The following is a 26,436-nucleotide window of genomic DNA, read 5'->3' as shown; positions in this document are numbered from 1 at the left end:
TCCTCGGTGCTGGAATCGACTGCTCTGAAACTCCTACACATAACAACCTTCCTTAATTACCATTTTATACTCATTACCCCTTCAAGGGTCAACTCAGTTCAATGTCAAAGTCAAGGTCAACGTCATGGTCAAAGTCAACATCCTGGTTGACTCAACTCGTCGAGTTGATCCATCAACCCGTCGAGTTCCATAATTCAGAGAAATTCGCATTCGCGATCAGACTCGTCGAGTTTCCCTCTAACTCGCCGAGTTCCTCCTTATAACAGAATCAGGACTTTCCACTTGAACTCGTCGAGTCCTTCCTTGGACTCGTCGAGTTCTCCTTCATATAGATCGGAATATTTGCTCCTTAACTCGCCGAGTTCATCCTTGAACTCGTCGAGTCCTGCTTCATAACAGTTGGGACATTGTCTTGAACTCACCGAGTTCATCCTGGACTCGTCGAGTTCTTGATCTTCAAGTCCATATTCACGCCCTATCTTGTTGAGTCCTCTTCTAGACTCAACCAGATTGCTTAGAAACAGAAAAGGCTGGGGAACCATGACCTGACTCGCCGAGTTCTAAGAACGACTCGTCGAGTCCCCCAAAGTCTAAGTTTATTCAGTCAATTTCAATCGGACTTAATTCATCCAGAACATAGATTTGACCTCCTAGGATTGATATAGCACGTAAAGTTACAAATTTTACGTGCATGCATGGGTTAACTAGTCCACAAAGTCCTAAAAAGAGTTCCATAAGATGCATGGGACTCCCATGGCCATAAAGTTGGCACCTTTATGCCATGGAGTCCCTCTAAGACTCTGCATCCGAAGTCCTAACACCAAAACAAGCTTGCATCCATGAATGGTTCCATAATGAGCTCTAAACGGCCCTAAACTACCCCATGGAGAGATCTAATGAATGAATGAACAAGGTACAAACTTTTTACCTCAATTGAGCTGGGAATGTGACATAATCTCTGGATCTACTTGATTCCTCTTGATCTCCCAAGCTTCCTCTTTCTTCTCAAGCTTCAAAAACACACAAAATCCCTCAAGAATAGCTCTCACACTTGCAAAATGCTGTAGGGTTTCAAGTTAGGGTTTTCTGGACTAAGGGAGACGATGGGAGCTGTGAGGGAGACCAGATAAAGTGTTTAAATAGGGTGCAAACCCTAAAATTTAGGGTTTCATCCAGACAGGTCTACTCGTCGAGTCGGGGATTCCGACTCGGCGAGTAGACTCTTCCACCCGCGTCCAAGATTCGCCTCTACTTGATGAGTTGGGGCCTCCAACTCGTCGAGTCCCAGTGTAAAAATGCAAAAATTCATATTTAAAATACGTACCGGAAACCGGATGTTACAGGGTTGGTGATTTTCACAATTTTCCTATAAGTGAGGTTTGGTGATTTTTTTACGTACCAAGAATTTTTTCCTTTTTTTTTAAAGTTCAAAATATAAAAATTACTATTATAACAAAAGACATAAATATTTATTAAAAATATGTTAACAATTAATAAATACCATAAATATTAATTAATATAAATCTAAAGTTTTCAATCTTTTACTTATATAAAAGGTTGCCATGGCATTTAGAAATAAATATATAATTTACCTTTTGTTTTATTGCAATGCATGGTTCAAATATACAAAATTCACTTTTTGTCTTATTTAATTATAACTAGTAAAAAAGTCAAGGCTTCGCCCCATATCGATTTTTTTTGTTTTAACTTTTATTTTTAAAATAAACCAAACCATATGGGCTTTTAAATTCATCGATTAAGATGTTATTAAATTCATAACATGTGCATGTTCACAAAATACTTCCAAGTGGAGATACGTAAATTCATGTCTTCATGGGCCGTTCTTGATAATTTCTAGCATTTGGGATCAACCGGATGTACCATGAATTGATTACTCATCTAATATTACAAACAAATAAAGCAAACAAAATAGGTTAAATGTAAGAAATAGCAATATGCTTTCATTGATAAGTTTACGATGACATCTTACTTTCATTTATTCCCCTTTAACACCATTGTACTTTAAAATGTATGTTCAATTATATTTATATCAATCTCACTTATATGAAAAAAAAACAAAAATACAATCTTGTAATATAAATAAATGAAAGTATGTTGCTAAAACATACCGTTTAGTGTTTTAATATAACCACCAATTTCTGTTTTAATATAACCTCGTTTTTAATAACAGTCATGCTCATTCCCGGAAAACTGACATTGAGAAAGAAAGAGCTGATGTAAAATGCAATATGGTCTTAATATACTATACATCGAGAGATTGATGCAAACAATCTTTTAATCTTTTACCAATTTATGCAACTGACACGGGCTATTATACAATGTTGTTTCATTTTTGGTAAAAAAAAAAAAACACTTATTTGCATAAATTGGGGGGGTGGGGCAGGACGGATGATGTTGAACTTTTATAAAACTTACCTGTAATGGCATTTCCTCACAACTATCTTTTGAAATATTGGTCATAAGTAATCCTCTTTAAGAGTGCTCGGTGTGGGCAACGCCCACTCCCATGATGATGACGTGGGCGCCAAAAACCGCTGGTATAACGCCAGGAACACCACCCCCGAAACCCGTTAAGGTATATGGTGTTACCCAGGCTTGGTAACTGCAACAAAGGGCAACGCCCTTTCTTCATTCCTCTGTTTCTTCTTTTTTGCTTCTTCCGTGGCATCACAATGCAGTTGAAGGCTTGGAGGACCACCCCAAAAAACCCTTAACGCACTTGATGGAAAGAAGAAAAGATAAGATAATGATGTGGCGTGGGTGTGGGTGTGACCCATACCCGACAGTCTAAGTATTCACTCCACACTTGTGAGTTGTGAGTTGAAAAGAAACAACTATTTTGTTATAAAACCATTAAATTAGAAAAATATTGTGTTTTTTTTTCTTGCTACCATAGTAGTATAACCATATCCTAATCTTCTTAAGATATGATCTTCTCGTGAAATGTGGTTTTGCGTGTCTGTTTATACACGTACAAACCCCTCATATTCTTTATCGTAAACATATATAGTAAAAAATATGTCAAAGGTTCAAAAGAGATGGTTTTGTGGTTCGTTATTTTTCCATGATTGAAGAAGAAAGTATCTAAAATAAAAACATATGGCCATAGATGTATAAAGCACTGATCTCAACAAATGTTGGTGTAGTCTTATCTTCAAATATGATGAGCTTCTTGCTCAAGATAAAATCATCATTGTGTGATGCATGGTGGTTATTTAATTATTTATGGTAAAACAATATAAAAAATTATATAAAACATGTACATAAGGTATATATAATGTAGTTATTGCTAAATAGCCATTATTACTGAAATAGAAATTACATTGACAATAGTTATTGCTAAATAGCTACACATGCCTGACAATCCGACGTTCACAATTGTATGATAAAAATATCGGAGGATCTTCTGTACGAACACTTCCGACCTTATAAATAACCTGAGAATACATGCATTAAAATACGTCAACAAAATTGTTGGTGAGTTCTACAGGTTTTGATACAAAGTATTTTTATAAGCAAAAGTGTTTTATAAAATTTAGTTGGTTGACCAACTTTTATAAATATTTACTTTTCTTTCAAAAGTGTAAAATTATTGAGTTATAAAAATATGTTTGGAATCATCCATAAATACCATTTGTTCAAATCCAAATGTACAAAATTTGGAAAAATACATATAAGTAATTCAGACTTATCTCAAAAACACATTTTTATATAAATATTTTGAATATCAATTTATATAAAAATAGGATATATTACCTTTTGAGAGAACATAAAAAACTAACTTTACTCTTGAAACCTTGTACAAGAATTTGTATAGTTTATATGAAAAACTCTAAGTCTTGAATTTATAAACTTTGTAAAATCGTGTCGTGGCAAAAGTAAGTGTTATCTGACTTAATTTGGGAATCGACACTTAACCGTTGGGGAAAACTCCTCCCATGTAAATATTTTGTTTTCTTATAAAAACAAATGGTTTATTTAAATAACTTGTTTTATGTAATTTAATAAACCTCGTTGAGTCGTGTCATGATATTAATTAAGTGTTATATGACTTAATTTATGATATTGACGCTTATCGTTTTGAGTCACAAACTATCACATAAATACAGTCTCTTTCAACTAGTATAGTGAACAAAAACCTCGTATAAACCCAATATGAATTCTATACGGTAACGAAACAAAACTGAGATTTTATAATGAACTCATAATCAAACTCGTGACACTACACTTTTTGCACCGGCTCCATAGTATGGCATGCTTAAGTCATTCACCCCGTTATAACACGTGGTAATGTTCAGTGGTACTAACGTCAACGCCAAAATTCGTCTCGTCAGACGTAGTTGTAGCTAGCAACTCCAGGCGGGCGGTCTAACCATATAAGATCAATAGTATGACACTTATACATGTCGTTAGTCGTTCTCTGCGGGTTAACGGTTATGTAAATAAAGGGTTTTCCACCAAGACATATAGTCTTATTATGGTTACAAACATAGCCCATGTAGCTTATGAAATGATCCTAACTCATAAAGCTTTTAGAAACAAACATAGCTCATATAGAACGTCCCGAGGTTATTGGATCCTAACAAATGTGTCTACGCATCCTAGTCCCATACTTCCCGTTGTAAGATTGTTGATTATTTATAATTTTGTTGTTTAGGAATAATATCTTATTGAATTCTTTTAGTATTTGAGATACGTAAGACTTAATGGATTTCTAAATTTCTATTGTCTGTTGTAACGAAATTTGGGCATCATAACAGCTGCTTTTATAACATTTTCCAGGTTTCAACCAACGTGAAACCAACAATTTCCATAATATTCATAATTCACATGATTGATACAATATAATATTCCACAAATAACGACTCTTAAGTTCTGAAGTCGATCATGTTATTTATTGCAATAAAATCCACAAGTTAGTAGAATGAGTTATACTTTTTTTTAATTAATATAAAAATATATTAATAAACTTTTACATTCATTTTTACATAACTTATATATATTAAAAGTTAATTTTCAATAATTTTAACTATTGATGATATATTTTTATAATCTTTGTATTCCCATCAAATATGACAATGTACTTTCGTTTTATACGCGAATAATAATTTTTGGTCATTTTTATATCTATCCATTCTTCCATGACATACTTTAACATATATATATATATATATATATATATATATATATATATATATATATATATATATATAATCAGACTTTTAATCTTAGCTTGTATCATTATGACGTTCCACTTTTTGGTTTATGATTTTTCTTATTTTTATATAACCATTTTTGATAATAAGATCAAATATGTCATAAATTTCATTCTAAATAACTTACTAACCTATAAATGATTATTATCATTTTTGTGGTTAATTCACAATTTTTATAATATTAGCAAAGTAGATTCCGTTTTGTGTATAAACACTTGAAAATCATCAAACTTGATAAGCATGTATATATTCTCCCCCAAATATGAAAACCGTAAAAGAGGGGCCGTAAAAACTCACTTTCGTAGCGTGGCCGAGGCTCGAGGTGTGAATCTTGTCGTGAGATTTGTTACGTGACATTCCTTGTTTTTAAAACGAACCACCGGGTATATTTAAATTATCTAATAAAACCAAAAGGGTAGTTTTGGTAATAATTATTTAGTATATGGTAGTCTTTGTTAACACAAATAATTTCTAGGGATTGATATTTGCTAAAACCATTCAACGAGGGATCGATCTCGAAATTTATTTCCAACACAGGGGGCTGATGTGCACATTTTAAATCCAAGTTATAGGTTTAGGACCAGATTTGCAACCAATACTCATATGGGGTTAAAATAATTAATTCAAATCGAGGAAATGGCCAAAGTTGTACAAGTCCATGTTTTGAGGGTTTAATCTAAACCATTTTAAGTTATGTTTGACTTTATCGTGTTTTCCTGGTTCCAATTACAGAACTAGGGATGTCAAAAAGTTCCGTGAGACCCCGTTCCCGTGAGGCCCCCGTCTTGTTTGGGGATATTTATTAAAAAAAATTAGGGGCAGGGATGGGGGTGGAGGAAAGGTTAACCCCCGTTTTAATTTTGGGGGCGGGGTGGGGTGGGCAATCCCATCCCGAAACCTCCATGGGTACCCCGTTAATAAATTATACATATATTTACATATATTAATTATATAAATATAATAAACAATAACATGATATTGAGCTTCCAATATTCAACAAAAACATGTTTTTAAGTTGTTAGTATAATGCTCTTAAGATGCCATAACTTTTTTTTATTTTTAACATGTAAAACTCGGTTATAAATAATTATTTGTTACTTATAAAATAGTTTCTTTTAGCCAAACAACAATTTCTTTTAGCCCAAAAAAAGGCAGCCTAAAATCAATCAGGAGTAGGAGAACAGGGGCGGGGGCGGGGGTAATAAGGGGGATTCGGGGGCGGGGGCGGGGGCAGGAGTATGAATGTTGGACATTTCGGGGACGGGGGAACGGGGAAATTTTGGGGGCGGGGGTGGGGGATGCACTCCCTGTCCCGTTTGCCCCCGTTGACATCCCTATACAGAACGCGAATGGAAAGAACGAGACCCACTTCAGTTCTCGCGTCGATGGGTCGTTGCCGAAGGAACCAGACACAAAGGTTACCACGGTGGTGTTGATGATCGATACCTTCATCAGTGAAAAGATAATGGTGGTGGCCGGTCGGACTTTCACGGTGGTAGCAACAGCAAGTGGCGTCGGCTATGTAGTGGGTCAACGATGGCAAAACCGTCCTCACGGTGGTGGTTGTTCTTGGCAGCAATCAAATGAAGGAAGACAAGGGAGGTCCGGTAAAAGAATGTCACCGACGTCTTCTTTCTTTCTTGGTCCGAACGGAAGCAAACACCAAAAGGGAAAGGAGGGGTGGGGCAGATCGGAGTCGACGAAGCCAAAAAAAAAAAGGAAAGGGAAACAGGATCTTCGAATTTTTGTTGATCGGAGGAGAAAGATTCACGAACGGAGCAGGGATCGGGAGACACAATCGATTGGGGGATATTCGATCCTCGTCTGATCTAGTGACAAGGAACAGAAACAGGTCAGAAATCATTTGGGCGTGCTCTTCGGTTTTTTTTTTTTTTTTTTTTTTTTTTTCTTTTTTTGTTAATAGAAATCGAAGGAGAAGAAAAGAAAACAACAAAATTTCTTTTTCTCTTTTTGTTTTGATTGAAATCAATGGGGGTTTGATATGTGTTATTGTGTTTGGGTTTGATGTTCTCATCATGAACATGTAGAGATATGGGGTCGACTGGAAACATTTTGCAAAGGTGTTTGGGTTGTGTTTCAGTCATGAATGCACAAAATTTATTTCCAACACAGGGGTTGATGCGCACATTTTAAATCCAATTTATAGGTTTAGGACCAGATTCGCAACCAATACTTATATGGGGTAAAAAATAATTAATTCAAATCGAGGAAAGGACCAAAGTCGTACAAGTCCAAGTTTTTGAGGGTTTAATCTAAACCATTTTAAGTTATGTTTGACTTTATTGTGTTTTCTTGGTTCTAATTATAGAACTAGGGATGTCAAAAAGTTTCGTGAGACCCCGGGGCCCCCGTCTCGTTTGTGGATATTTATTAAAAAAAATTAGGGGCGGGGGAAAGGTTAACCCCCGTTTTAATTTCGGGGGCGGGGGCGGGGGCGGGGGCGGGGTGGGCAATCACGTCCCGAAACCTGGATGGGTACCCCGTTAATAAATTATACATATATTAATTATATTAATTATATAAATATAATAAACAATAACATGATCTTGAGCTTCCAAAATTCAACAAAAACATGTTTTTGAGTTGTTAGTATAATGCTTTTAAGATGCCATAACTTTTTTTATTTTTAACATGTAAAACTCAACTATAAATACTTATTTGTTACTTAAAAAATAGTTTCTTTTAGCCAAAGAACAACTTCTTTTAGCCCAAAACAAAACAACCTAAAATCAATCAGGGGTAGGGGAATAGGGGCGGGGGCGGGGGTAATAAGGGGGATTCGGGGGCAGGGGCAGGGGTAGGAATGTTGGACATTTCAGGGACAAGGACAGGGACGGGGGAACGGGGAAATTTTGGGGGCGGGGGCAGGGGATGCACTCCCCTGTCCCGTTTGCCCCCGTTGACATCATTGTACAGAACATGAATGGAAATAACGAGACCCACTTCAGGTCTCACATCGATGGGTCGTTGCCGAAGGAACCGGACACAAAGGTTACAACAGTGGTGTTGATGATCGATACCTTCACAGCCGGGAAACATTTTGCAAACAGGGGTTGTTTGGGGGTGTTTGGTATATAGAAATTGAAAGTTCTTACTTGTTGTCCCGGCTGTGATGATTCCAAACACGCACACAGAATTCAATGTTCATATACCAAACTCCATGAATTTACGTTTAAAGTTTCGCGATTAATAGGATCAGATTCGACAGATTTGACGAATCTAATTTTGGTCGAGGTTAAAAATATTATAAAACTATAATAATAGACCATAGTCTCAACTCAAAAAACTTGCTCAAAAACAGTGTACAAGAGTCGTAGTTATTCCAAATGAAACAGTGTATAGTTCGTTTCAGGAAATCAGATAAATACTGATTTTTATAACTTTAAAGAGGCGTAACTTATTCATACAATCTCCGTTTTGGACGTTCTTTATATCAATGGAGATCAGGAGAACGTAATCTATTAAAATTTCTTATCCATAACTTTCAAATATAATTATTGCAAAAATTCATTTTTAACATCACCATTAAATTTAATTTTTGGTGATTTTTTATTTTATTCTCAACGATAAATGGTTTCGGCAGTTTGAGACGTTTTAAAGGTAATTATGAATATAATATTTTTCATATACATTATAAACATAAAATTACACACAATTGGTCCTTAAAACATAGCGGTTCGCGGTGGTTTGACCGCCGAACTCCAACCGATTTTTACCAATTGTTACACGTTGTACTATCGCGTCCCGTGTTTCCGCTTTAGCGGGGTGTGACAGGTAATGGTATGACAAATGGGGTGCGGGTCGATGTGTTCGACAGGGACGTCGAACCCTATAATGGGGGGGGTGAAGGTGGGTTGCACCTGATCCTATCACTACAAGGAAATGAGCAATTAGCGGTGACAAAATTCGCCGGTAAAGGGTCTTGATGTCGCCGCTAAAGCTAATAGCGGCGACACATCGCCGGTAAAAATTCGCCGCTACTGCTTCGTCGCTATTAATCAGATTGTCGCCGCTAAAGAAAAATGTCGCCGCTAATGCACCTGTCGCTGGTAATACTTCATGTCGCCGCTAAAGAGAATGTCGCCGGTAATAGTGTTGCCGGTAATAACGTTTTTTTTTATATATATATTAAGGATTTTGGGTTTAATTAATTCCAAATACTGTTATAATTAATTCTATACCAAAAATTACATAACAACATCAAATTAAATACCAAATACTGTTATTATTAATTTAATACCAAAATAAAACAACCAAAAGTTTGACAATTCTAACAAGAAGCAAAGTAAGTTTTAAAATTCTAACAAGTAGCAAAGTGTGACAACAAGTATAACATACAAATAAAGCTCCTCCCTACATATCATCAACTTCGCTCCCATCATTTCCTCCTTGATTATTCTGTGATTGAAAAAACGAATAAAGCCCCTCCCTACATGTCGGGTCGTTGAGCAATGCCCGAAGATTTTCCAACTACATAATAAATAACAACATATATAAATTATAAGTTAAATTATCAAACATAAACAAAAACTACCAAAGTACCTTACTATTTCTTGCACTTAAATACAAGATATACCAAAAGTACATTGTTATTTATTGCACTTGGGACGAAAACACAATTACCAAATCCACATGCATTTTATGACGCCAAAATACATTGCTATTTTTAAACTAAGACAAAAAACCAAAGTACATTGTTATTTCTTGCACATGGGACAAAAACTCAAATACCAAAGCTTTTAGCAAATACTCACCACAAAACCAAAATGACCAAATCAACATACATTTTATGATGCCAAACTACATTTCTATTTTTAAACTAGGCCAAATAACCAAAGTACATTGCTATTTCTTGCACTTGGGACAAAAACCCAATTACTAAAGCCTTTAGCAAATAATCACACAAAACCAAAATGACCAAATCAACATGCATTTTATCGCTATTTTTAAATAATCTTGCTTTACATGTGATGGTTGTGATGATTGTGGTGGTGGTTGTGATGGCTGTGAAATCGGCGGGAGAGCAGAAGGTTTACGGCCGATGCCTCTGATATGGCCACGTCGCTCTCCTAGTACTTTCTCAAAAGTGGATCTTTCTTGAGCGGGTGTTAACTCACTTTCACCTTGGGTTTGTTCTAAGAGCTCTTCGACTAACCGATTCTGTAATTACCAAAAGTGAGTAACAATTAAGTATAAATAAACATTTAATTATATGATAAAATTATAATTAAATACTTACATATTGTTGTTCTGCCTCAGCACTAACAAATACACCATCCATATCGGTACGAGCTTTGCGAAACGTTTCCACTCTTAAGGTTCTGTTTAACTTTAAAAGTCAGATTATATTTAAAAAATATATACAACAATTAACAAGTTGCTTATTTCAATCAACATATACAACAATTACACATACTTTCACATATATAGATAATAACATCTTATTTATACAAAATACACAAATTTCACATTCATATATCAAATATACAACAAACATACATACATTCACATACACATATAATAACATCCTACATATTCCAAATACACATAATTTCACATATATAAATAATAACATCATACTTCTACCAAATACTCATATACCACATATACATCAAACACACATACATTGACTTATACACACCAAATTTACATATAATCACATACAAATATCAAATATACATACATATGACAATTTTCAAATAATTGATACAACTACATATATTTTGCAATTAAACCAGTATTCACAATAAGTAGAAGTAATAGAACCTGTGGTGGCGTGTGGTGGTCCAATGGTGGCGGTAGTGGCGGGTGGTGGTCGGGAACACAATCAACAAAACTGAAATTGAATTTTTTTTGCAATTAACCACTCCAATAAGCTTAAAATCAATGTTACAAGAGAAAATGGACCGGAAATTGACCTGGAAAAGCTTGGTTTCGCCGGAAAATCCTTGGTCTCGCCGGAAAAAGCTTGGTCCTCACCGAAAAATCCTTGCCCACCAATGGTATCTTCACCCAAAATTGATAAATGTGACAATATCCCACTCTAATCGATGAAAGTGACGAAGGAAGCGACACAGAGGAGAGAAAGAAACGGGATTTGCAGTGAAACTGAAGAGAAAATGGGAGAAGATCGACGTTTCTGGGGTTAAGTGCGTCGACCTTTAGCGGCGACGCCTTTACCAGCGACACTCTAGGCTTTAGCGGCGACAATTCTCAATAGCGGCGACTATCAGGGGGAATTATTACCGCGTCATTTTTCGATCTTTAGCGGCGACTATTTTAGGTCTTCAGCGGCGACAAAAGTCGCCGGTATTTCCTTTATCCCTTCCACGAGCACCCTAGTTGTAACATACACGTTTTGAAATCGTGTTTTAAGTAAATAATATTATGTGATATCGAGTATTGAGTTCTAACATATAGTTTTTACTATAAATGATGTAAAACTATGTTTAGAATCACTCGGAAAGTATTGGAAGTTTTATGAGATTCCAATCAAATGTCAAATAGTGAAATTTAGCGAAAATATAAATATTGAAATAAGTAAAATTTTATTATTTAAAGTTTTAAAGAATCTCGTTAGAAACATTTAGGTGAAAAGCTCATCGAAATACGAGTTATAACGAAGAAGTTATGACCAATCGAAGATCCGCGACAAAACCGACACGGCACCGAATGACGTAAAAAGTGAGTTTTTGATAAACTACTTTTCAGCCTTAGTGATCTAAATGAAAGTCGTAGTATTCGTTTAACCGAGAAGTTTGATAAAAAGAACGCCGAAATCTGACTTCGTATGAGGAAGTTTTGATTTTTCTAAGTTTCGGAATAGCAGTAGACAGCTAAAAACTCGACTTTTAGATCGAGTGATTTTTAGCCAACACAACCTAAACGAGAATTGAAGGTATCGTCATTAGTAGTACAACGGTAAAAAGTCTGATCAAAATGGACGTCAGATGAAGAAGTTATGAATTTTTAACGGATTTACCAGTCACGGTCTGTTAAAAATAATAATATTAAAAATAATGTCAAAATTAGCCGACGAAGTCTAAACGAAAGTTGTAGAATATTTTCCCGCCTACGCGTGCATATAAAGAACGTCAAAAATGGAGCCCGTATGAGAAAGTTGTGGATTTTAGAAGATTGGGGCACAATTTTCGAGAATATTCGCATGGATAAGCTTCATCCGGACCAGCCACGTCACCCTCGATCCGAGCTGGCCACGTATCCGAAGCAGTTGCGCTACGAGTCATGGCGCGTCCGAGGAGCGACGCGTGTCACACAGGTGTCCGAAGCCGATGACGCATCCGAAACGCTGGCACCTCGCATGCGCGCCATCTGTCCGAGCCACGTGCCTTCGCCTCCTGCTGCCTCGTGCCCTCGCTGCTGACTCACTCCTCTCGGCCGACCTTCGGACCTCCCCTATAAATACAAGGCTTGCGAGCCTTCCCGGGTAGTTTTGGAGATTTTGCCCTTTTCACCCCTTTTTTAATATTTTCACTATTTTGACATCCCCCGAAGCCCCGGTATCAATTTTAGCGCCCGAAACACGTCCCAAAGTACCCGGAGACCCCGAAAAATTTATCTTTTCGGTTTTGAAGCCCAACCCACGCAGGGCCCGGTTCTCAAGAAAACTCCCGGTTTTCAACGAAGGAAGTTATATTTGGAGCCGAAGTGCTGCCTAAATTACTATTTTAACCCCCAGTTATTTCACGGTGAGTTTAATATATAGGAACAATTGTATGTTATGTGTTATATGTGCTATGTGCTTTTCGGTGTTATTATTCCGGGTTATTTTCCCGTGTTATTTTTATTTCCGCTATTTATGATAGCAAAGCTATACCTTTGACCATCTGATCAGTGAAAGGACTTAGATTCACGGTGGTACTGGTACGTAGCCTCTGGCCATGTAGAGCATGTCTCCGTAAGAGAATGACTTCTATTCTATGGCATTGGCAGATGGTTAGACAGGGCTATAAGTCTGAAATCTACCGAAATGTTTAAATCAGAAAGTGTATGTCTTCTGTGCCATTTGGACCGAAGCTTTATTGGTCGTATATCTTTGTATCAAATCATTGATTTATATGTAAAGTTTGTCTCATGAGTCACATATGCCTTTGTTGTTCCTTGTTCCTCTTTGCTTCTGCCATATTGAAGTATGTATATGGCATAACGTTATATTGTATCTATTATTGAACTCACTAAGCGTCACCGCTTACCCTTCTCAATGTTTAACAAAATTGCAGGAGATAAGTAACCAGTATAATCGTATACTGTCGGAAGATGTAGAATAGTTTTTACTATTACTTTGTATTTCGGTTTATGTTTGTATAAAATTACAATATCCTGGGTAGTTATGTAAAATATTAAAACATAGTCGGTTTGTATCCAATCTTTTGTAATCACTTTATCAATGTAAGATATTGTTTTATAAATATGCATGTAGCATGTTTTGGTGTGACAATGTCTTTAGTACGAAAGTTAGGGTCTTTCAATCATGGTATCAGAGCGGTGGTTTAAGTGAACTAAATTCCACGGATTGGTATTTAGACTTAAACCGTCAGAAGTTCAATATATGAGCGGATTCAGTAGGAGTATATGGATACAAACTATAGGAAAGACTTAAGTAAAATATTAGGTAATAATAAATCCTAATATTGTAAAATACTATACTGCTCCAAATTTTCAGAAGAATGGCTGAACAGGAAGGTAGCCATACCCCTGAGGTGGGTGGAGGTCCTCAACCTGGTGAAGTAAATACTCCAGTATCCCCTCGTGAGGAGCGACTCTTAGGTAAACTTACTGGTATAATTCGACATACTCTTGAAGAGCACAAGAAGAATAATGATAAAGGCAAAGAGAAAGCCACTGGAGAATTTTCAAAAGGAGAGGTGAAGCGTCCCTCGTTCAAAATTTTCAAGAGTAGTGGCGCTACGGAGTTTTCAGGTGTTCTTAATCCCATTGTTGCACTTACCTGGATCCAGAACACAGAGAAAGTGTTTCGTATTTCTCATGTGGATAATGAAGACAAGGCTAATTATGCTTCTGCTATGCTCGTCGTAGAAGCCTTGGTCTGGTGGGAAGCAACATATGAAGCTCTCAACGAGTATGACCAGGAGAATTTACCCTGGGAGATGTTCAAAACTCGTTTGCTAGAGAAGTATTGTCCTCTAGACATGAGGAGAAGATTGGAGAAAGAGTTTCTGGAGCTTAAGCAAGAAGGAATGACCGTGAATGAGTATGAAACTCAATTCAATCAAAGAGCATGGTTTGCCGCAAAGTATATCCCAACTGAAGACGATAAAATTCAGTTATTCTTGGATGGACTGCGGTACGAGATCCGCGATTTCGTAGATAATCGGGATGTTCTGTCCTTTGACAAAGCTGTTGAGTATGCTCGAAAGGGTGAGCATGACTTAGAAATACGTGGTGCCACTTTTTCTGTTCCAAAGCATCCATGTATCGATCAAACTGTTCCTGTATCCTCAATTCCACCAGCTCGATCTGTTCAATCTGATTCTAATACAAGAGAGCAATTTCAGAGCGCCAGTAACATCCCAACCGTCAGGTATCATTAATTTTCCATTTAGATTTCATGTTTAAGGTCTACTCGACGAGTTGATGCTACGACTCGTCGAGTAGCAGCGGGCCAGGACACATCAATTAATGAATGACTCGTCGAGTCGGCATGTGAAACTCGACGAGTAGGAGCTGCCAGTGGAAACCCTAAGTTTCAGGGTTTTTGCACCCTATATATTGGACCATTAGCGCCTCACACTGCCCTCTATCACCCCTTGAGAGCCAGAAACCCTAATTCCCGTGAGTGAGAGCTTGGAGAGTGTTTTGGAGCTTTGAGAGGTGACTTTTGTGAAGGGAACTTGTAGATCAAGAGGCTAGCATCAAGGATTTTGTGTGGATCCATAGTCTATTTCAGTTTGGGCACATCTTGAAGGTAATAAGCTGTTACCTTAATCTCTTTTCTTCTAGAATCATTCATATGTGAAATCTAGGGCTTTCTTTAATTGTTCATGTAGGGATTTTGGGTATGGGAGCTAGATCTGAAGTTGAAACTTCAGATCTGAAACTCTTTTGAGTCCTAAGTCCATAAAGTTTCCAGCACTTGAAAGGATGAGACTCTCCTAAGGTGTAAAGATCCATTAGAAGCTTAGATTGGTCATTTGGAGCCTTTAGGGCCTTGCATGCGTGTAAAGTTTGCAACTTTACGTGATAAACATGCCTTAGAAGCTTGGATCTGTAATCTGGAACCTTGGCATGGTTTAAAAAGTGTCTGCATGGATGAAGGTCTGCAAGGACTCGGCGAGTTGCATAGTCAACTCGGCGAGTCATATGAAGATGGTCATGAACTCGTTGAGTTGATGAACAAACTCGGCGAGTCCGTTGAAGATTGCCTTGAAATCGACGAATCGTTCGAAGACTCGGTGGGTCGGCTAGGGTTTCTCCTAATTCTTGGACACGTATGAACTCGGTGAGTTAAAAGGGAACTCGACGAGCCAATCAAGGATTTCACGACTTCTCGAGTTCAGGAAGGACTCGACGAGTCGGTGAACTACACTCGACGAGTCGAGTCAACATGGACTGTTGACTTTGACTGTGGACTTTGACTTTGACCAAGAGTTGATCAGTTAACTTTTGAGGGTATTATGGTAATTTGGAGATTTATGAAAAGGGTGTTATGGTAACTATAGGTGGTGGAGTTCGTGTTGGTGATCCGGGAGTCGAGCTTTCTAGTTTCAGACGAGAGTTGCGAGGTGAGTTATCCTCACTATACTAAGGGATCTAAGGCACCAAGGCCGGCCCATTGGATATGTTATCCTAGCAGTGGTTATGTCGAGTATGAGTTAGCGTTGCATGCTAGTGGTTATGTCAGTTAGGTAGATCTGTAGGACTACCTGTGTTGTTATGTGAATATTTGCATGCTCAGTAGTTATGTTATATGTTGATATGTTATGTGGGATGGGTTGAGGTGATACTGCTCCGTGCGGTAGCCAACAAATCCGGGAGTATTCCAGATATGAGCTGAGGGCCCGGTAGGCATTCCAGACTCATACTGAGGACTCGGGAGTATTCCAGATATGAGCTGAGGGCCCGATAGGTATTCCAGACTCATACTGAGGACTCGGGAGCATTCCAGATACGAGCTGAGGGCCCAGAAGGCATTCTAGACTCGTACTGAGGGCTCGATGGTATTCTAGATACGAGCTGAGGGCCCGGTAGGCATTCCAGACTCGTACTGAGGGCCCAGGGGTAATCCAGCTTGTAAAGCTATGGACCCATTGCATGCTGTTCAGTTTGTTATGATATGTTTATGTGGACTGTATGTGTATCGGTATTTTGGGGGAACTCACTAAGCTCTCGGCTTACAGTTTCAGTTTATTGTTTCAGGTACATCAGGGGATCGCGGCAAGGCGAATGCGTGATCGTACAGCTCCTCATGTTTTGTCTATGTTCTGGGAAAACTCTGATATTATACATTTTGAAAACAAAATTGTAATGATTTTTAATGGTTTGAAATGTTTTTAACAGTTTAAATTGGTTTGAATTTTTGGGTGTTACAGCGCCATTCGTGGTCGCGGTAGATCACAATCTTTTTCTCTTCAGTCGCCATCGTGTATAAAATGTGGAAAGAATGACCAGGGCCAATGCAAAACAGAAAAATAGGTGACCTGTTATGGATGTGGAGAAATGGGTCACATAAAGCCTGTTTGTCCAATGAAGAGTGTTACATGCTTTGCTTGTGGTGTTACTGGCCACAAGAAGCTTTTATGTCCTACTCTTACTAGTTAAATGGCGGGAAGTCAAGCTTCCGTTCAACAACCAAGGAATACTCCAAAGGAGGAGGTTCCAATAGCTAAAGGCCATGCATTTCAGATTACCACAGAAGAGGCACGCGAGGACCCGAATGTTGTGACGGGTACATTTCTTGTCAAATTTTAGACTTGCCCACATCTTATTTGATTCTGGTGCCTGAAATTCTTTTGTGTCTCATGAATTTGCGCATTCTTTTCAAATTGCTTGCTATGCACTCGTGCAACCATTTCACGTAGATACCATAGGAAGTGTATCATTACTTGCTGGTAAAGTCCATAGAGATTTTGTCATGGAAACTGAAGGTTATAGTTTTCTTGTTAACCTGATTCCCATCTTCTTGCCCAACTTTGATAATATTCTCGGCATGGAATGGTTGTTAAAGAACACACTCAGGCGTGAAAAGTTTCTTTGTGAAAACTTATGAATGGCGACTTGGAAACTGCGAGACAATACTTGGGACGAGTATGAGTAGGTGTGAATAGTAGTAGAGGCCTATACTACTGGAAGCACAGGACTAACACTTGGATCAGGGAAAGTCACAAGGTTACCAAGAAGCTAGAAATTGATTCCGTTTTTGTTCGAGTATGTCATTACCTTCGTTTCGGTGATGACTAAGAAGATGATTTTCGTTCAGACCTTAATGGTCGTAAAGAATCGAGTCCGATTAAAATAGATCTGCGAAGTGAGGTGATTGGTTCAGAGAACCATGTCTCGTGTAGTGACGAAATTTTAGTTAGAGAATTGAAGAATGAAATGGTCAGACGGAGAGAACAATTCAAACGGTAGAAGATATGCTTTGTGCATATGTCTGGGAGTTGGTGCACGTCAAGTTGAAACACCATCGAGGCCCAAATTATAATTAGGAAAATAAGAATGAGATAAGAGCGAAATATTCCCAATCATTTTTATCGTTATGATTTCAGGGACGAAATCCTCAAAAGGAGGAGGTATTTGTAACATACACGTTTTGAAATCGTGTTTTAAGTAAATAATATTATGTGATATCAAGTATTGAGTTCTAACAGATAGTTCTTACCAGAAATGAAGTAAAACTATGTTTAGAAGCACTCGGAAAGTATTGGAAGTCTTATGAGATTCCAATCAAATGCCAAATAGTAAAATTTTGCGAAAATATAAAATTTGAAATAAGTAAAATTTTATTATTTAAAGTTTTAAAGAATCTCGTTAGAAACATTTAGGCGAAAACCTCATCGAAATACGAGTTATAACGAAAAAGCTATGACCAATCGAAGATCCGCAACAAAACCGGCACGACGCCGAATGACGTAAAAAGTGAATTTTTGATAAACTACTTTTTAGCCTTAGTGATCTAAATGAAAGTCGTAGTATTCGTTAAACCGAGAAGGTTGATAAAAAGAAAGCCAAAATATGACTTCGTATGAGGAAGTTATGATTTTTCTAAGTTTCAGAATAGCAGTAGACAGCTAAAAAATCGAATTTTAGATCGAGTGATTTTTAGCCAACACAACCTAAACAAGAATCGAAGGTCTCGTCATTAGTAGTACAACGGTAAAAAGTCTGACGAAAACGGACGTCGGATGAAGAAGTTATGAATTTTTAACGGATTTACCAGTCCCGGTCTGTTAAAAATAATAATATTAAAAATAAAGTCAAAATTAGCCAACGAAGTCTAAACGAAAGTTGTAGAATATTTTCCCGCCTACGCGTGCATATAAAGAACGTCAAAAATGGAGCCCGTATGAGAAAGTTGTGGATTTTAGAAGATTGGGGCACAATTTTCGAGAATATTCGCATGGATAAGCTTCATCCGGACCAGCCACATCACCCTCGATCCGAGCTGGCCACGTATCCGAAGCAGTTGCGCTACGAGTCATGGCACGTCCGAGGAGCGACGCGTGTCACACAGGTGTCCGAAGCCGATGACGCGTCCGAAGCGCTGGCACCTCGCATGCGCGCCATCTGTCCGAGCCATGTGCCTTCGCCTCCTGCTGCCTTGTGCCCTCGCTGCTGACTCACTCCTCTCGGCCGACCTTCGGACCTCCCCTATAAATACAAGGCTTGCGAGCCTTCCCGGGTAGTTTTGGAGATTTTGCCCTTTTCACCCATTTTTCAATATTTTCACTATTTTGACATCCCCCGAAGTCTCGGTATCAATTTTAGCACCCGAAACACGTCCCGAAGTGCCCGGAGACCCGGAAAAATTTATCTTTTCGGTTTTCAACCACAACCCTCACAAGGCCCGGTTCTCAAGAAAACTCCCGGTTTTCAACGAAGGAAGTTATATTTGGAGCCGAAGTGCTGCCTAAATTACTATTTTAACCCCCGGTTATTTGACGGTGAGTTTAATATATAGGAACAATTGTATGTTATGTGTTATATGTGCTATGTGCTTTTCGGTGTTATTATTCCGGGTTATTTTCCCGTGTTATTTTTATTTCCGCTATTTATGATAGCAAAGCTATACCTTTGACCATCTGATCAGTGAAAGGACTTAGATTCACGGTGGTACTGGTACGTAGCCTCTGGCCATGTAGAGCATGTCTCCGTAAGAGAATGACTTCTATTCTGTGCCATTTGGGCCGAATCTTTATTGATGGTATATCTTTGTATCAAATCATTGATTGATATGGAAAGTTTGTCTCATGATTCACCTATGCATTTGTTGTTCCTTGTTCCTCTTTGCTTCTGCCATATTGAAGTATATATATGACGTACCGTTATATTGTATCTATTATTGAACTCACTAAGCGCCACCGCTTACCCCTCTCAATGTTTAACAAATTTGCAGGAGATAAGTAACCAGTATAATCGTATACTGTCCGAAGATGTAGAATAGTTTTTACTATTACTTTGTATTTCGGTTTATGTTTGTATAAAATTACAATATCCTGGGTAGTTATGTAAAATATTAAAACATAGTCGGTTTGTATCCAATCATTTGTAATCACTTTATCAATGTAAGATATTGTTTTATAAATATGCATATAGCATGTTTTGGTGTGACAATGTCTTTAGTACGAAAGTTAGGGTCTTTCACTAGCCGTTGGATTATAACCACGATCGGACGATTCGTATCTACCAGAACGTCAAAGAGCGTATCCGTATCATTCAGCCTTTAGCGGCGACACCAATAGCGGCAACGTTGGTCTTTAGCGGCGACTATTTCATTAGTCGCCGCTAAAGACCAACGTCGCCGCTATTGGTATCGCCGCTAATGGCTGAATTTCTTGTAGTGTATATCGGCTTGGAAAGAGAACGAAACATATCCTTATAAAGGGTGTGGATACCTTTCTTGCCACAATGCGTCTTAATACCGTGAGGGCATCATCAGATCCCATAAGAACTCTGCAGTTAAACGTTTCCGAGCGAAAGCAATCCAGAGATTTGGAGGATCCAGTGTTTTAAAAGTTGGTTTCAGATTAACTTATATAAAATCTTATATGTATTTCTATCCAAGATTAAGATATTAATTAATAAATGTTTGGATATTTGGAAAATATTTCTCTAAAACCGTGTATGGTCGTTCGTTTAAAAAATAACTATATAAGCCACGCACAAACATAAACATATAAAAAAACTAAATGTCAAAATAAAAATCATTTTAAGTAATTGTACTAGATTATCGATAATTATCTGTGTATTCGATCAAAACCAATCTCTTTGGCAGTGAGGTGTTGGTGGAATCTTGTTGTGATGGAAGTAACATGTTTTGACTTAGTTATTGGTAGAATAAAGTGAAATAAATATTCATATATTTGTGTCTTCACTTGTAATTAGCAATGAAGAACAAAAATATCCACCTTAAATGTCTTCACTTGTAAACAATTATATGAAATTGGGTGTAATGGGTTTTTAAAAAAATGCCATATATGATATTACATGCTTGAAGGCACTAGAGTAGACATATTCTTACTGATGGCAGAGATAGCTTTCTGATTCTTCATTGTTTCCTCTGATGACTTTGTATTTGAAGTTCTGAAAAGTTTCTTAAAAAAATACATCCGTGAAATATTCAGATTATTTACTATCATCTTTAAACTCCAAACTTCACTATCAGACATCCCCAACACACCATGAAACCTGATTTTCAATAATTTAAAACTTTCTGGGTTAGCCTTATTTTTCCTCACTTGAAATTGTCTATGAGTGAACATCTTCCTAGATAATTCAAGATCAAGTTGGTTTTTAGTTGAATCTTCAACAAAAAAATGACTTTAGGTGCTACGTCAAAAAATCCAATCTCTCTGAACTCCGAAAGCTATAATATATTAGCTATATCAATAATCAATAACTTTTCGATCTTTCTTCCCTTAGCGCACAAGCACTAAGCAAGTAGAACAGTTATGTTTGACTGGGCTTACACACATAGTCCTCCTCGGTATTCTTCTGTTTCAAAAAGTTGACAACTCCTAACACAACCTCCTGATCATCAGATTTCATGAGTTCCTCCGCCACCTCCGCTGGTGTAACCTTGGTGCCAATGAGTAAGTCTTGGATTTCAGTAAATCTCCAATGGTGGTCATGAATGTTGAGATAGTTAGCGGCTAGAGTTTTGAACCCATCAATGGCCAAATAGGACATGTGAATGTGCACATCCATCCTTCCTGGTCGAAGCAATGCTGGATCCAGTTTTTCTGTGTGGTTGGTTGTAAAGATTATGATACGTTCATCTCCACAACACGACCATAACCCATCTATGAAGTTTAAAAGTCCGGATAAAGAAAACTACCAAAACCAAAAAAAAAAAAAAAAAAAAAGAACAAAAATCACCCTTCCGATCCAAGTTGAGAGTAGCAAAAAGGAAATAAAATAAACAAACCTGGGGAGATCGTTTAGATTTAACATCCATATATTTGGAATGAATGGATCCCTTCCGATCATGCACTTGTATGCTACAATCAATATCTTCGATCACAATAATGGAACGATTCGATGTGCTTAACATCAGTTTCTTCAAACTCGAATCACTCCCAACACTGTTCAACTGTAAATCATAAATATCAAACTTAAGGTAGTTCGCCATGGCAGCAATCAAACTTGATTTCCCTGTCCCCGGCGGACCATACAGTAGATACCCTCTCTTCCACGCCTTCCCTACTTTCCTGTAAAAATCCTTTCTCCTTAAAAACAAATCCAAATCCTCCATTATCGCCTTTTTCATCGTTGGATCCATAGCTAATGTGTCAAACGTTGATGGATGGTCCAGTTTTACCGAGTCCTTTTCTGGCCTATCATAATAGCTGCGATCGAATTGTAGGTTATGGAGCTTCACGTACGACATTCTTTTGGTTTTCAATTTCCTTAGCTTTTTCAAGTATCCATGGCAAGTAAGAATTTATTATTTTGTCTTTATATTCTTTCTCAAATTTCAGTTCGATGTATTTTCTCTCCGAGGTTTCACCGCCGTTAGCCTTTTCGTTAGGCGGCACAATGACGTACTTCCATGCAAGTGAGATTCCCTCAAACGAATCTTTTATCGCCTCCCATTTTGCAAACTTGATATTGATGTGGTCTTCTTTGACGTTTTTGGTTACCCTACGATCATAGAAAGATAAGTTTTTCTTAGTTTAAATTAAATCAAAATTTATGAAACAAGAATTTGTAAACATTCGATTGAAGATCACTTGTAACAGTTGGAATCCGGGTTGATTCTGGTACAGAGGAAGGCTTCGGCGGAATCGAACATCTGGTTTGGAGAAACGCCGTCTCTCTGGTCGAAGAGGATAGTGAGTTTTGAGGATTTAGGTTTCCAGTAGAATCGGATGGCGTTGACGACGTAGTTTAGGAGTTGTCTAGGGACGAGGTTGTAGATTGTGAGGAAGAGCATGACCGAGGCGGAGTACTGTGGGGCATACGCTAACAGCAACGATAACGGTGTTGACATCGCCGGAAAACTTAGATTACGAAACCTCTTTGACACCATTACTCTCTGGTTTCTTAATTAAGAATGGGATTGTGTGTATGTGTGTTCTAGGGCGCCATTACTTATTGCGTATTTTCCGGAATATTTGGGACGACGCATACCAGTATTTTTGTTTAGTTAGAAAGAAAATCAATGGAATATTTGGAGGCCAAAGTTTACTTATATACTAATCTTCTATATGTTTTTCATTAACTCATAAAACAATGCTTTACACTATTTTAACAATGTATTCAATCTTTTATCAATTCATGCAAATAATGTAAATTGTACAACGATGTCTCCGTAAGTTAAATGTATTGCAAATAAGATATTGCTATCATCTAGTTTTAAATTAAATATCAATTTTTGTTGTATTTAATTAAGAAAATACAAAACGTGAAACTTAATCATATTTAAAACATATATATTTGAAACGTTTTGATTAGGGTTGTTCATTATTTTGATAAAACTGAATTGTCAATTGGACAATTTGGATTGAACTATTTGGTTCGGATATTCGGATTTTTGGATTGGTTTTCAACAAAACCGAATTATTATTTTGGATTTCGAATTGGTTTTAATTTATAAAATAAGAACCCGATTACTCAAAAAAAACCGAATAAACATTTATTATTTATTTATTTTTAATATATATATATATATATATATATATATATATATATATATATATATATATAGTTATTTATTAATTTTGTAATTTATTTTTTCAAATAGGTTCAAAACGTTTCACCCAATAAAAAAACATTAATATGTATTTTTTCTCAAAAATTTTCTATCTATAAAATATTTAACTATAATATACCTTCTTAGTAATTGTTTATTAATTTCAAATCACAACTAAATAATTTGTTTTCGGTTATTGTGTAAAATTCAGTAATATTATAATTATATATCGTTTTAAAATGTTTCGGTTTTTGAAAACCGTGTTATAAAAACCGATCCAACCGAACTGTAATTGGATCGGATCGAATTTGAATTTAGTTCGGATTATCTGGATCCATGTTTTGAAAACCGAAATCAATTTAGATTCATTTGATTAGATCGTATCAAACCGATCTATCCATACGAACACCCCTAGTTTTGAATAAGCTTGTGAGAGTAAGCGGGTTAATTGTCATTATATATGTTTGTCATTCTCTTTAAAAAATTATTAATATAAACACAAAACTTTTAAAAAAGTGATATTATTCATATCATATATAAAATTAACCACCATGTGGCTTAAGACACTGTCACATGGGAGCCGGCTAATCGTCGTCGGCTTCAGCTTCGTGACATCGACTATGGCTAAAATTGTAACTCATCAACTTCTTGTTTCATCGACTTGCTGTTGTATGTAAATAGGAGAGGGGAAAAAAGATTCTTTATTAACTGTTATTTGAAACTGAGAAATTACAATAGTTAAATAGAGAAAAAAAAACATAAACTGAAAGAAAGCTAAAAAGACAAACCGTGACTCTTGATTTTTGTAACTGAAAAACAACTTTTAATACTTAACTAATGCAATAATTAAAGACACACGGTGGTGATTAATTTGAATAAGTTAGCAAACACTCCCCCTTGATTCAAAGTCGCATACTGCAAGCTCCATCCTAATTAAAGAACTCATGTTTGGCTTGAGGAAGAAATTTATTGAATATATGGTTGTTTACTCATTTGTCCCACAAAAGCGCAGTTTAATCATTCAATATGTTATCAACTTGCGAATAAATTGGTAGTACACATCTATATGCTTCATTCAGGCATAGGAAGCAAGATTCTTGGCCATTGCGATGACTGATTTGTTGTCATAAAATACCTCTGTTGCATCTTTAACAAAAAATACTTGAGGTAGAGCTACATACACTTCTTCATTTAACATACTGTTCAAGAAGGAGGACTTCACATCAAATTGAAAAACAGGCAGTTGAAATTGTTCAACAATGCTATAATAATTCCCACATTCTAGAATCTAGCCTTGGGGAAAATGTATCCTCATAGTCTATATTGTATTTTTATGAATACCCTTTCGCAACAACACATGCTTTCTTCTTTTGAAGACTTCCATCGACATTATACTTTGTTCTAACTACCCACTTAAGCCCTACAACATTCTTGTCTTTTGGAACATCAACCAACTCCCATGTTGAGTTTTTTCAGTGAGTTGTATTTCTCATGTCATAGCTTTCTGCCACTCAAGTTGCTAAACAAATTCTCCATAATCGGTTGGGTCTATTACATACAAGGAAAATGTACGAGAGTTGTAAACACTATCCATGGATTTGAACTTTTGTAACGTCCCAAAAATCATAGTAAAATTTTCACTTTTCAAAATCATTTTCATAAACCATAAGTTATATAAAACATTGATTCCAATTCTTAACCATAAAAACCAGAGTATCAAAATCTCTCAAAACAAATATTAGCAGGAGGATGTGTACGATTATGCCATCGCCTTGCCCTGATTATGTGATTTACCTGAAACCATGAAATCAAACCGTAAACACGAAGCTTAGTGAGTTCCCCCGAAATACCCCACAAACAAAACATATACAATGCATGCGCACATACGAGCCTAAAATTTGTGTGGACCGCCTTGCAGGGCCTACAGGATGCTTGGACCGCTCCCTTGGGCCTACAATATCAACTGGACCACCCAGGTATCTTGGCCTTCAGCACCAAGCAGGAACACCTCAACCCAACAACACAATAACATGTCGGCATATACAACGATATTTAATAGCCAACAAGTACAGACAATCATATAGATCTACCAGTCTAACATAACCAACGAATACAGGTAATCATACAGATCTACCAGTCTAACATATAACCAACATAACATCATCCTATATATCATGATACATAACCTAGTGGTGTGCATTGGTTCCTTCGACCCACAAGTATAGTGAGGAAAACTCACCTGAACAACTCAACAGAAGCTCAACAGCTACCTCAGCAACATCATAACCAACCCAAGCTTCCTAAAACCTTGTCGAGACCAATCCTTAGTCAAATATTCAATTCTACCCAAGTTTGACCAAAAGTCAAACTAGTCAAAAAGTCAATGGTCAAAGCTAAGGTCCAAAATTGCCAACAACAACTCTCCATATCGTATCCTTCCATGGCCACGTCATGGGCACTAAATGTAGTCTCTATATGTGTCATACGGTTGTATGTCAGATGGGGCCCTTTATGTATATTGGGCGGGGCCCGTTATGTAGTTGGGGGGGGGGGGGGCGCTTATATGTTCATTGGGCGGGACTCAATTATACGCTTATTGGGCATATAATTATAAATGTTCTCCAAGTACTTCATTGAATCGTGAGAAGGGAAATGTTCGATTGTACACATGCACATTCACAACATGTTTCCGCATAAATTTAATTATACTATGATATATTTGAATAAATAAGAATGAACAAATTTGGGTTGAAAATAGGGATATTACAAGTTGGTATCAGAGCCTTG

General features: G+C 37.1%; 1 pseudogene; it reads right to left on the bottom strand.

Annotated features, from left to right (window-relative positions):
* Positions 1-9,611: 9,611 nt before the first annotated feature.
* On the bottom strand, positions 9,612-22,986 carry LOC145164242 (AAA-ATPase At3g50940-like; annotated as a pseudogene).
* Positions 22,987-26,436: the final 3,450 nt, after the last annotated feature.

This window comes from Lactuca virosa, chromosome 3, assembly GCF_052849685.1.
Source record: "Lactuca virosa cultivar CGN04683 chromosome 3, Lactuca_virosa_CGN04683_v6, whole genome shotgun sequence".
Classification (NCBI taxonomy): domain Eukaryota; kingdom Viridiplantae; phylum Streptophyta; class Magnoliopsida; order Asterales; family Asteraceae; genus Lactuca; species Lactuca virosa.
The sequence above is the reverse complement of the archived record's forward strand: the minus strand, read 5'-3'. Positions and strand labels throughout refer to the sequence as shown.